Genomic DNA, 10961 nt, shown 5'->3' with positions numbered 1-10961 from the left:
AATATTCGGGAAAGATCTAAAGGGAAAGAGAAAGAATCTTCAATTAGGCATGATGTTGCTATTGAGAATGATGATGAAGAGGGTGATGAAGAGGATTATGAAGTTGGAGACAATGTTGAAGAAGATAATGAAGCTTTTTTAACATTTGCTGATGATGATGATTCCCAAGAAGAGTAGATTAAATTCAAATTTGATCTTTTAAAAAAAGATTGTAATATTTGAATTATGAGATATTTGGATGTTACTTAGTCGAACTTATATATGTTATGGTTGTCTTTTATTATTATGATAGTTTGTCTTTCATTTTTAATAATATTTCATATTCATGCTTATTATTTTATATTTTTTATATAGCTTGCGCCATGTTCAAAATAGCGCGCGCCGCGCCGTGCGCTATGCGCCATGGCTCCAAATGGACCTTTGCGCCATGGTGCGCCATTCGCCGTTAACAGGTACGGCCTCAAGGCATTTTGAGGCGTGAGCCGCATAATAAAAAAATTGTGTTAAGTGCAAATAAAGGTTAAAAGTAAATATTTATATAATACTCCAATAATATGTTAAAAAATGGCGACGAGTTAGAGGTTAAGGAAGTTTTTTTTTTTGTGTGCTCATTATCAATCGACCATTAAATTAGGGTTAGAGGTTAAGGAAGTTGAGAGGAAGTTGTTGCGACTATGGGGTACACGAAGTGTGATTTGTTTGCGGCTTTACGTTAGGATTTTTGTAAGTTTTAATATATATGGGGTGAGGCGTAAGCCTCACGCCAATGAGGCGAGGCGCGCCTTAAGGCGGGCCTCAACCAAGTTGAGGCGCAAGCCTCATAAAAAACACTTGAGGCGTAAGCCTCAAGGCGCTTTTCACTGGAATTGCGCAAAGGCGGGCCTCAAGGCGAGCCTCATATTGCGCAATTTTAAACCATAATCATGAGTACCAAATCAAGATCGAATAGAGAATTCATTCAAGAGCAATATGTAAATATACAAATGAAATATTTTTTTACATGTCATCTAACTTCTCCACAACTGGTAATCAATAAGGATTATGAAGAGTGTGATGATTCGCTTGCGAGTAACAATTATAAAGGTGGTCATAAGAGATGGTGCGATTGCAAATAAAGATTAATAATGCAAGTATAACAAGTGTATACATTTAGTTCCACAAGCAAAAAAGCCGGGGTCAATGATATTCTTCATGACAATCATCCAGGAAATATATCGTAGTCCTTGATACATCTACTTGCAAGTACTGATAGAAGTTTGTAATGTCATGGAGATATAGACAACAATTGTTGGAGGAATTAAAAGAGATACAAGCAAATACACTAGACCTTAATAAGCCATGGTGGCTAGCATGTAGTGGTTGCATAAATGTACTCACGATCAACATGGAAGGATGAAGCAGTGCCAGATGCAACTACATCAAGAACTAATATTAATATACAAGCAAATGTGTCAAACTCCTACAAAAATGGAAGGACCAATGTGTCTTAAGCATATATATGTGCTAAGCTGGTAATCAATAGTATATAACAAATGCTACAACACATTTACAGTCAGTAATAAATCAATGGTTACAAAATACATTGATCCGCTGCAAGTAACGATGGAATATATTTAGTAGATGTAGGTCCCTACGAGTTGTCATAGAAGACCCGTTGTACGTCTGATGAGGTGTTTACAAGCAAAATACAAAATGGCTATAATACGTGCAAATGCCTACGAGTCACTGTGAGAAACGCATCGTGCATACAACAGGACATCTAAAAACATCTACAAATGCAAGCATTTATAACTCAAAGTAGAGGATTCATTAGTGCACTATAATCTACCTGCGTAAATCATGCAAGTAGTGCATGACAGTCTATCTGTGTAATGCAGCAAACAACTCTATCCAGAAGCTGCTATGCCACACCACCGGATCCGCAACATCCATGCAAGCAGACAAAAGGCATCTACAAATATTTCAAAATACCCCCGCACATGCACTATAGTTTGTATACACATAGGTACACGGAAGGGGCAAGTACAATAAAAAAACCCGCATAGGCCCCGGCGAGCGTGTTATTGATACAGACATGACATCTAGGGATGTTGCACAAGTCAATAAGTGAATTCAAGTTCGAACCTAATGTTTCTATGCAGATCAATAGGAGTCGACAGGGTTCGAACCATCAAATAAATATACGATCGTGACGACCGATATATTTGTTTTAATACATTTATATTAAGCATTCAAGGCCTATGATCAAGAGAATTCACTAATAAAGACATAAAGACCATAAAAACTGATCCGCTGTCGATAACTTGATGGAATCGACAAGGTTCAATCAATAAAGGAAAAGGACCTCAAACACCTCGATGATGGTTTTGTTGAATGCAGAACTCAACCGGAGGGGTTTAATTTTGAATAATTCAAAATACTACTCCAAGTACTTAAAATCCAAAATTTTCAAAAAATCATAAAACTCCAAGATATGTAATTTTGAAATCAACCATTAAAACACTTAAAGCAAAATCCATCTACCCTCCGCAACAGTTTGCTGAGGTGGGCAAATATGAAATTTACTCTACCTCACAAAGAACTAATGCCTAGTCAAAAATATCAATAGGATCCATTCTCATATAATCTCTTGCCAGTAAGGACGTGGTACGGGTCATCTAACCGACGATTTTACCGCCAAATGACACCACAAGATAAACGATTATGACCCAGGGCCATCTAAATCGAGTGGTTTTGCCGCCAAATGGCACCACAAAATATCGATTATGGCCAGAGCCAATACGTTCCTTAGTGTCATCAAATCCTTGAGATATGAATCAATATGATATGATTGATAGAACACAAAGCCCTCTATTAGCTTAGGTGGATTCAAATTTATCCCTTTAAACAAACATTTACCCCAGGTCTACAAGGTACCCTTGGACGAAGCAACCCATGGCTGCCGACAAGGATCTTTCTGTCAAGTTGGGTCGACTACCTCCTCTAACTAAAAAGACTAAGGATCATGATGGCTCGGGACAACAGAACTAAGGGATTTTGATCGGGCCCATCATCCATTCCCTCACCATCCGTTTTAAGTGTAAGATGGTGAAATTTTTATTTTAAATATAAAATTTTAAATAATACGTATTTTTACGTATCTGATTGATGACTAGCCTTAATCAAAAGTTCTCTCTCCTCAGTGGGAGGGGTAATTAACTATAGGGGCTTGCGCCTATAGGAAACAAGAACTCAGATCATAAAGTCCTCACAAAATGAAGACGAAATTTATGGGTGGTGTCTTATCTACAAACCCATCTGCCTTTCCAAAATTTACCCCGGAACTTAATTCCGTTAAAACTCTCCCGAAAATAAAAAGCAATCAGCGGGCGAGAGCGGGGGCCAGGGCCAAATTTTTGGAGCCCACAGATTTCTAGCGACTCTGCTGGGAATTGATTTCTCTTTCCATCTTTGGCTAGTTGTCTAAATACTATAGCATCAGCAAAAAAAAAGATAATGATAATACTGAGCTCTATACGGTGAACATCAGGATATGAAACTTGGTCCATATATCCAAAAAGCCATCATTAAAATGTCCTGATATAGGTAAAAGTAAATTGAGCTATATACAATGAACATCAGGATGTGACACTTGGTCCATATATCCAAAAATCTATCACTGAAAGGTCACGATAGAGGAAAAAATAACCAACAATTATGATGGTAGAGCAAAGAAAGCATAAAGGTATGTACGGTGAGCATCGAGGTGTGACACTTAAAAGTATGTCCAAGAATCCATTGTCGAAAGGTCCCGACATAAGGGAAAATAAATACAGAGATGAACATCTTAAGGGAAAAATACAGGCAAAAGAATGGTGTGACATCTAGTGTGTACCCCTAGAGATCCTCCATTAAAGAAATTCATCAAAAGTAAACCCCAAATATGACCCATATAAATAATATTCTCGATGGTTGGCACCTTAGAGAATCGTCCATAAAATCCCATCGCTTTTCAACTTATCCTCTTAGATTGAAGACGATCCTCGCCCAACCTTTATCGGTAATCTTTTGCTCGAAGAATAAAAAGAAGAAATAAAGGTCCTCTATGATTTCAGGGATTATTCTGCTTGGACATACGCTGAGATGCTAGCTTATCCTCTGATATGACAGTTCACATATTAGCCATCAAACCAGATGTAGCACCTAAAAAACAAGCTCCAAGAAGAATGAAATTGGAGATAGAAGAAAAGGTGATTGCTGAAATGAAGAAGCTTAAAGAGGCAGGCTTCATTCGAGAAGAAAAATATGCCGATTGGATCGCTAATATTGTCCACATAAAGAAGAAGAACGGTCAGATTCATATATGTATTGATTTTCGTGACCTCAATAAGGCGTGCCCAAAAGACGACTTTCTACTTCCTGTATTAGAACTACTAGTATATAACACGTCCAATTACGACATATTCTCCTTCATGGACGGATCGTCAGGATACAATCAAATCAAGATGACGCCTGAGCATGAAAAACACATCATTCAGAACGCCATCGGCATTTTCCGCTATACGGTCATGCCCTTTGGCTTGAAGAATGCTGGTGCCACCTATCAATAGGAAATAACTCGTAATTTTAATGAGTTAACACATCAAAAGGTTGAGTGCTATGTGGACGACCTTATTGTCAAGAGCATGGACCGAAGAGACCATTTGGATGACTTGAGGATTATATTTGAAAGAATCAAGAAATACGATCTAAAGATGAATCCCCTTAAGTGTGCTTTCGAGGTCTCCTCCGGTAAATTCTTAGGGTACGTTATTCGTCATCGAGGAATTGCGATCAACCCCAACAAAATCAAAGCAATCATGGAGATGCCGCCTCATAGAAATCTCCGTCAACTTCGTTCTTTACAAGGACAACTGGCTTTCATTCGATAATTTATATCAAATCTATCGCGTAGGTGCCAGCCATTTTAAAAGCTAATGAAAAAAGATGTCTATTTCAATGGGACACAGAGTGCCAAAAAGCTTTTGATAATATTAAGAGATACTTTTTAAATTCGTCCAATTTGGCAGCGCCAATTCTGGGGAACCCTCTTATATTGTACACGACAGCACTAGAAGAGTCCCTCGGAGCATTATTGGCCCAACACAATGAATAAGGCAAGGCGAACACGCTCTACTACATTAGTCGGAGGTTGATTGGAGCAAAAATTCATTATTCTCCAATTAAGAAGAATTGCTTAGCGTTGATTTTTGTAGTTCAGAAACTCCACTAGTACATGCTCTCTCACAAAGTTACTTTGATATAAAAGATCAATCCACTGAAATTAATTCTTGATGATAAGACCAGCGTTGACAAGTCGTTTAGCAAGATGGACAGTACTACTGTAATTTGATATCAAATACATGCCACAAAAGGCAGTGAAATGGCAGGTGTTTGTAGCCTTCTTGACAACACATCCTATCCTTGCATATTCCCCGCTAAATGATGATTTGCCCGACGAGTAGATCATGCAGGTCGAAGAGGAGAAATTATAATTTTGGGAGATGTATTTTGATGGGGCTTCCTCGATTAAACCTGTCCAACCTCCAAATATTGCAAGGGCCCGAGCCGGCATCGATCTCCTTTTCGAAACACCTGAGGGAGGCATAATAAGGTTTTCATTTAGTTTGATTGAACCTCAGACCAACAATGAACCTGAATACGAAGCTCTAATAATGACTGGAGATCGCGATTGATGTTAGAATATAAAATTTTTCAAATTTTGGCGATTCTCAACTTGTGATAAATCTGGTCCGAGGCATTTACAAGATTAGCAAACTTGAATTGGCCTATTATCACCGACGAGCTCTTGAACTGCTAAAGAAAGTGCCAAATGTTAAAAATAGCTTGAGTCCCTTGAGGTCAGAAAGCCAAGGCAGATTGTCTAGCCAAATTAGCCAGGGATGTGGCCTATGATGCACCGACCTTCTCCTCAAAGAGGCGTGCAGTGTCCGACACCGTGTCCGACACGACACTTGTCCGACACTCCTCTGACACATGTCGGACACGCCGAAAATGTGTCCGATTAAAAAAATATTAAAAATAAATTGGCTACGCGTGTCCGACACGCGTATCTTAAATATTTTATAATTTTTTAAAATATAATTTCTTATATTTTGCGAGATTTAAACTAAATTTCTTATTTCATATCCACAACACCAAATCAACGTCTGTATTTAATACCCGTTCATCGAATATTTTCATTTTCATTTCTCTTTGGTAGTGAAGGTATTTTCATCTCCTCTCTTTTTGCACAATTACAAATTTTTCTCTTGTTGAACCAGAGTTGAAAGTACTGATATTCAATGATGATGATATTGAAGACCAAAAACAAACCTCTGATGCTAATCCTAATAATTGAAGCATGAATGCTTGATGTTGTAGTAAGTGATTATTTGCTTATATTTTTGTGATTGTACTAAATATTTTGTATTAAATATTTTATATTATAAGCTAGACAAGTTATCATGTCATTCATTTATTATTGTTTGTCATTTTTAATATGATATTACATTAATATATATACACTATATAAAAAAATGTATTGCCGTGTCCGCGCCGTACCCGTGTCCTATATTTTCAAAAAAAGCCGTGTCTCGTGTCCGTATCGTATCGTGTCCATGTCGCCGTGTCCGTGTCTGTGCATCATAGGATGTGGCAAATACCGACAAGGAGATGGCTATACTAATTATGATCAACGGCCGTCGAGTCTTAAAGTCGGCAATCTTGCATTTCTCGTAGGCAGAGGGAATACCAGATTCAAGCTAATAAGACACAACCCCAGTTGATCTTCAAATTCTCGGAGTCGTGGCTATATTGCTTAAACATTGAGAAAGGAGAAGATTGGAGGCAACCCTTCATTGATTATTTCAAAGAAAGCAAACTCCCAAAGGATAAATCTCTTGCCACGCAGATTCGGAAGACATCATTATGATATACGTTCGTCAATGATATGCTATATCGTCGAGCTTTTGATCAACTATAGCTAAGGTGTCTAGGGACCAAGTACATTAATAAAGTGATAACAGAAATTCACGAAGGACTTTGTGGTGCACATTAGTCTAGTCCCAAGATGGTAGCTAAAATCAAAAGAATGTGTTATTATTGGCTGACAATGACGAGAGATTGTATTGACCATGCAAAGAGGTGCCATGAATGTTAAATCCACGGTGATGTTATACATCAACTAGCAAATCCTCTATACCCAATGTAGCGTCCTTGCCATTTGAATGCTGGGGTACAGATATAATCGGTCTGATAGATCTGCCATCTTCAGCAGGACATCGCTTCATTCTGCCAACAACAGACTACTTCACCAAATGGGCAGAAGCTGCCATATTCAGAGAGGTCACAACCGAACATGTGATCAATTTCTTTACCCACAATGTTGTCTATAGATTTGGTGTGTCATGCCGCATAATCTCAGACAACAGTACTGCATTCAAAAATACAAAAATTTATAAGTTCGTTGATCGGCACAAAATCAATTGATGGTATTTATCCATATATAATCCAAGAGCAAATGGCTTGGCAAAAGCCTTCAACAAGACATTGGTGAAATTGTTGAAGAAGATCCTCACCAAGAATAAAAGAGAATGACATATGAAGATGACAGAGGCACTATGGGCATATTGTCTCCCACTAGAGCTACTCCAACCTTTTCACATATAGACTCATTTTGTATCTTATCTCTAAGAGTAAAGCCACTCATCCACCTGAGCATCCTCATCTCTGAAATGCTTAACTTAATATTATGCTTCTCTTTTAATGGCCAACATTCTGCACTATAAAGCATTGTAGGTCTCACCACCATCTTTTAGAATTTTTCAAGTTTGAGGGGACTTTTTCTGTCACACAACAAGCCTAATGTATTCCTCCACTTCAACAATCCAATTTGACTTATACTAATAATATCACCATTTATTTCATCATCACTCTGAACAATAAACCCAAGATATCTAAAATGTGTACTCGTAATAATGACTTTATCATCCAAAGTCACAATCCCCCCACTAGATCTATTAGTACTAAAATTACACTTCATATATTCAATTTTAGATCTACTCAAATGAAAACCTTAAAGACTTTATGGTTGACATCCATAATTTAAATTTACCTTTAACTACCTTTCTAGTCTTATCAATAAAAAGAATATCATCAGCAAAAAGCATGCACCAGGGTACCTCTTGTAAATGTCTACTGAGAACAACCGTGAGTAAACCAAAACAATATGGGATTAAGGTTGATCCTTGATGTAATTCAACTGAAATAGGAAAATACTTGGTCAAACCACAATATAGGATTAAGAGTGATAGTTCTTGCTAATATATCATTAATGGCTTGAATATAAGCATTATTAACCCCTTCCTTTTCTAAAACTCTTCATTACACTTTTCTTGGAATTTTATCATATGTTTTCTTTAAATCAATAAATATCATATGAAAAACCTCTTTATTCTCTCTATACTTTTCCATCAAACCTCTGAATACATGTATAGCTTCAATAATAGACCTATCTGGTATGAATCCAAATTAATTTAAGAAACATTAATATTACGTCGTAACCTATGCTTCATAAATTTCTCTCATAGTTTGAAAGTATGACACATTAACTTAATTTCTCTATAATTTACATAATATTGTGCATCACCTTTATTCTTGAAAATATAAATCAACACACCTCCGCCACGAAAGGACAATCATTTTTATCTGGCATCTTTTTAGTCTTCAAAATAATATTAAAAAGTTTAATAAGACAAAAAATTCCTTCAACTCCTAAGCATTTCCACACTACTACTAGAATATCATCAGATCCAACATCATTTCCACACTTTATTTTCTTTTAAAAAACCTCTATATTTGGTTTTACTAATACGCCGATAAAAATAAAAAGCTTTACTCTCATTTAGGATGTTAAGGTCATTAAAGAAAATCGTATTCTCACAATATTTCTTGAAAATTTTAGCAAAATATCCCATCCACCTTTGTTTAATATCATATTCTAATAAAAGTACTTTTTGATTTTCATCCTTAATGCACTTCACTTGAATTAAATCCTTACTGTTCTTATTTCTCTGTTTGACTAACTTATACATATGTGGTCTCCAAAAATTTGGCCCCAGCCCCCGACCGCTAATTGCTTTCTCTTTTCGGGGGAGTTTTAACAAAATTAAGTTCTGGGGTAAATTTTGGGAAGGAAAATGGGTTTGTAGATAAGATACTACCTAGAGATTTCGCCCTCATTTTGCGAGGACTTTATGATATGAATTCTAGTTTCCTTTAGGAACAAGCCCCTGTAGTTAATTACCTCTCCCACTAATGAAACAGAACTTTCAATTAAGGCTAGTCATCAATCAGATACGTAGAAATACAAATTATCTAGCAAATAATAGCAGCGATGGGCATGGATATTGAGAATTTAAAGATTTGAAAGGTTGAAAATTTTGATATTTAAAATAAAAATTTTACCACCTTGCACTTAAAGTAGATGGTGGGGGAATGGATGACGCAGCTAATCAAGATCCCATGGTTCCGTTGTCTCGGGCCATCGTGATCCCTGGTTTACCTAGTCAGAGGAGGTAGTCGACCCAACCTGACAGAAAGATCCTTGTCGGCAGCCATGGGTTGCTTCATCCAATGGTACCTTATAGAGCTGGGGTGAAAGTGTATAAGGGGATAAATTTGAATCCACCTTAGCTAACAGAGGGCTTTGTGTCATATAAATCATATCCTACTAATTCATATCTCAAGGATTTGATGCTACTAAGGAACGCATTGGCTCTAGCCATAACCGGTATTTCGTGGTGCAATTTGGAGGCAAAACCACTCGGTTCAAAGGGCCCGAGTATTAATCGCTTATCTTGTGGTACTGTTTGATGGCAAAACTGTCGGTTAGAGGACACTTACCACTTTTTTACTAGTAGGAGATTATTTGAGAATGAATCCTAGTGATATTATCGACTATGCATTAGCTCACATGAAGTAAATTTCATATTTGTCCACCTCGGCAAACTATTGCGGAGGGTAGACTGATTTTGCTTTAACTGTTTTAATGGTTGATTTCAAAATTAAATATCTTGAAGTTTGGTGATTTTTTAACAAAATTTAGATTTTGGGTACTTGGAGTAGTATTTTGAATTATTTGAAATTAAACCCCTCCGGTTGAGGTCTACATTCAACACAGCCATCATCGGGGTGTTTGAGGTCATTTCCCTTTGTTGATTGAAACTTGTCGACTCTATCGAGTTATCGACAGATGATCGGGTTTTATAGGTTTTATGCCTTTATTAGTGAATTCTCTTGATTATAGGCCCTAAAAGCCTAATATGAATGTATTAAAACAAATATACCAGTCGCCACGACCATATATTTATTTGATGGTTCGAATCCTGTCGACTCCTTTTGATCTGCATAGGACCATATTCGAACTTGAATTAACTTATTAACTCACGCAACTTATCTAGACGTCACATGTATACCAATAACACGCTCGTCGAGGCCCATGCAGGTTTTGTGATTGTAATTTCCCCTTCCGTGTACCTATGTGTATACAAACTACGGTGCATGTACGAGGGCATTTTGAAATATTTGTAAACGTCTTCTTCCCGCTTGCATGAATGTTGCGGATCCGGTGGCATAGCGTAGCAGTTTCTGGATAGAGTTGTTTGCTGCATTACACATGTAGACTATCATGCACTCCTTGCATGATTTATGCAAGTAGATTATAGTGCACTAACGAATCCCATACTTTGAGTTGTAAATGCTTGCATTTGTAGATGCTAGTAGATGTCCTCTCATATGCACGATGCGTTTCTTACAGTGACTCATAGGAATTTGCACCTGATATAGTCACTTTAGCATTTTTCTTGTGAACACCTCATTGGGCATACAACGGGTCTTCTACGATAACTCGTAGAGGCCTACATCTGCTACATATATTTCAT

This window comes from Dendrobium catenatum, unplaced genomic scaffold (genome assembly GCF_001605985.2).
Source record: "Dendrobium catenatum unplaced genomic scaffold, ASM160598v2 fragScaff_scaffold_156, whole genome shotgun sequence".
Taxonomy (NCBI): Eukaryota; Viridiplantae; Streptophyta; class Magnoliopsida; order Asparagales; family Orchidaceae; genus Dendrobium; species Dendrobium catenatum.
Note: the sequence above shows the minus strand (reverse complement) of the source record.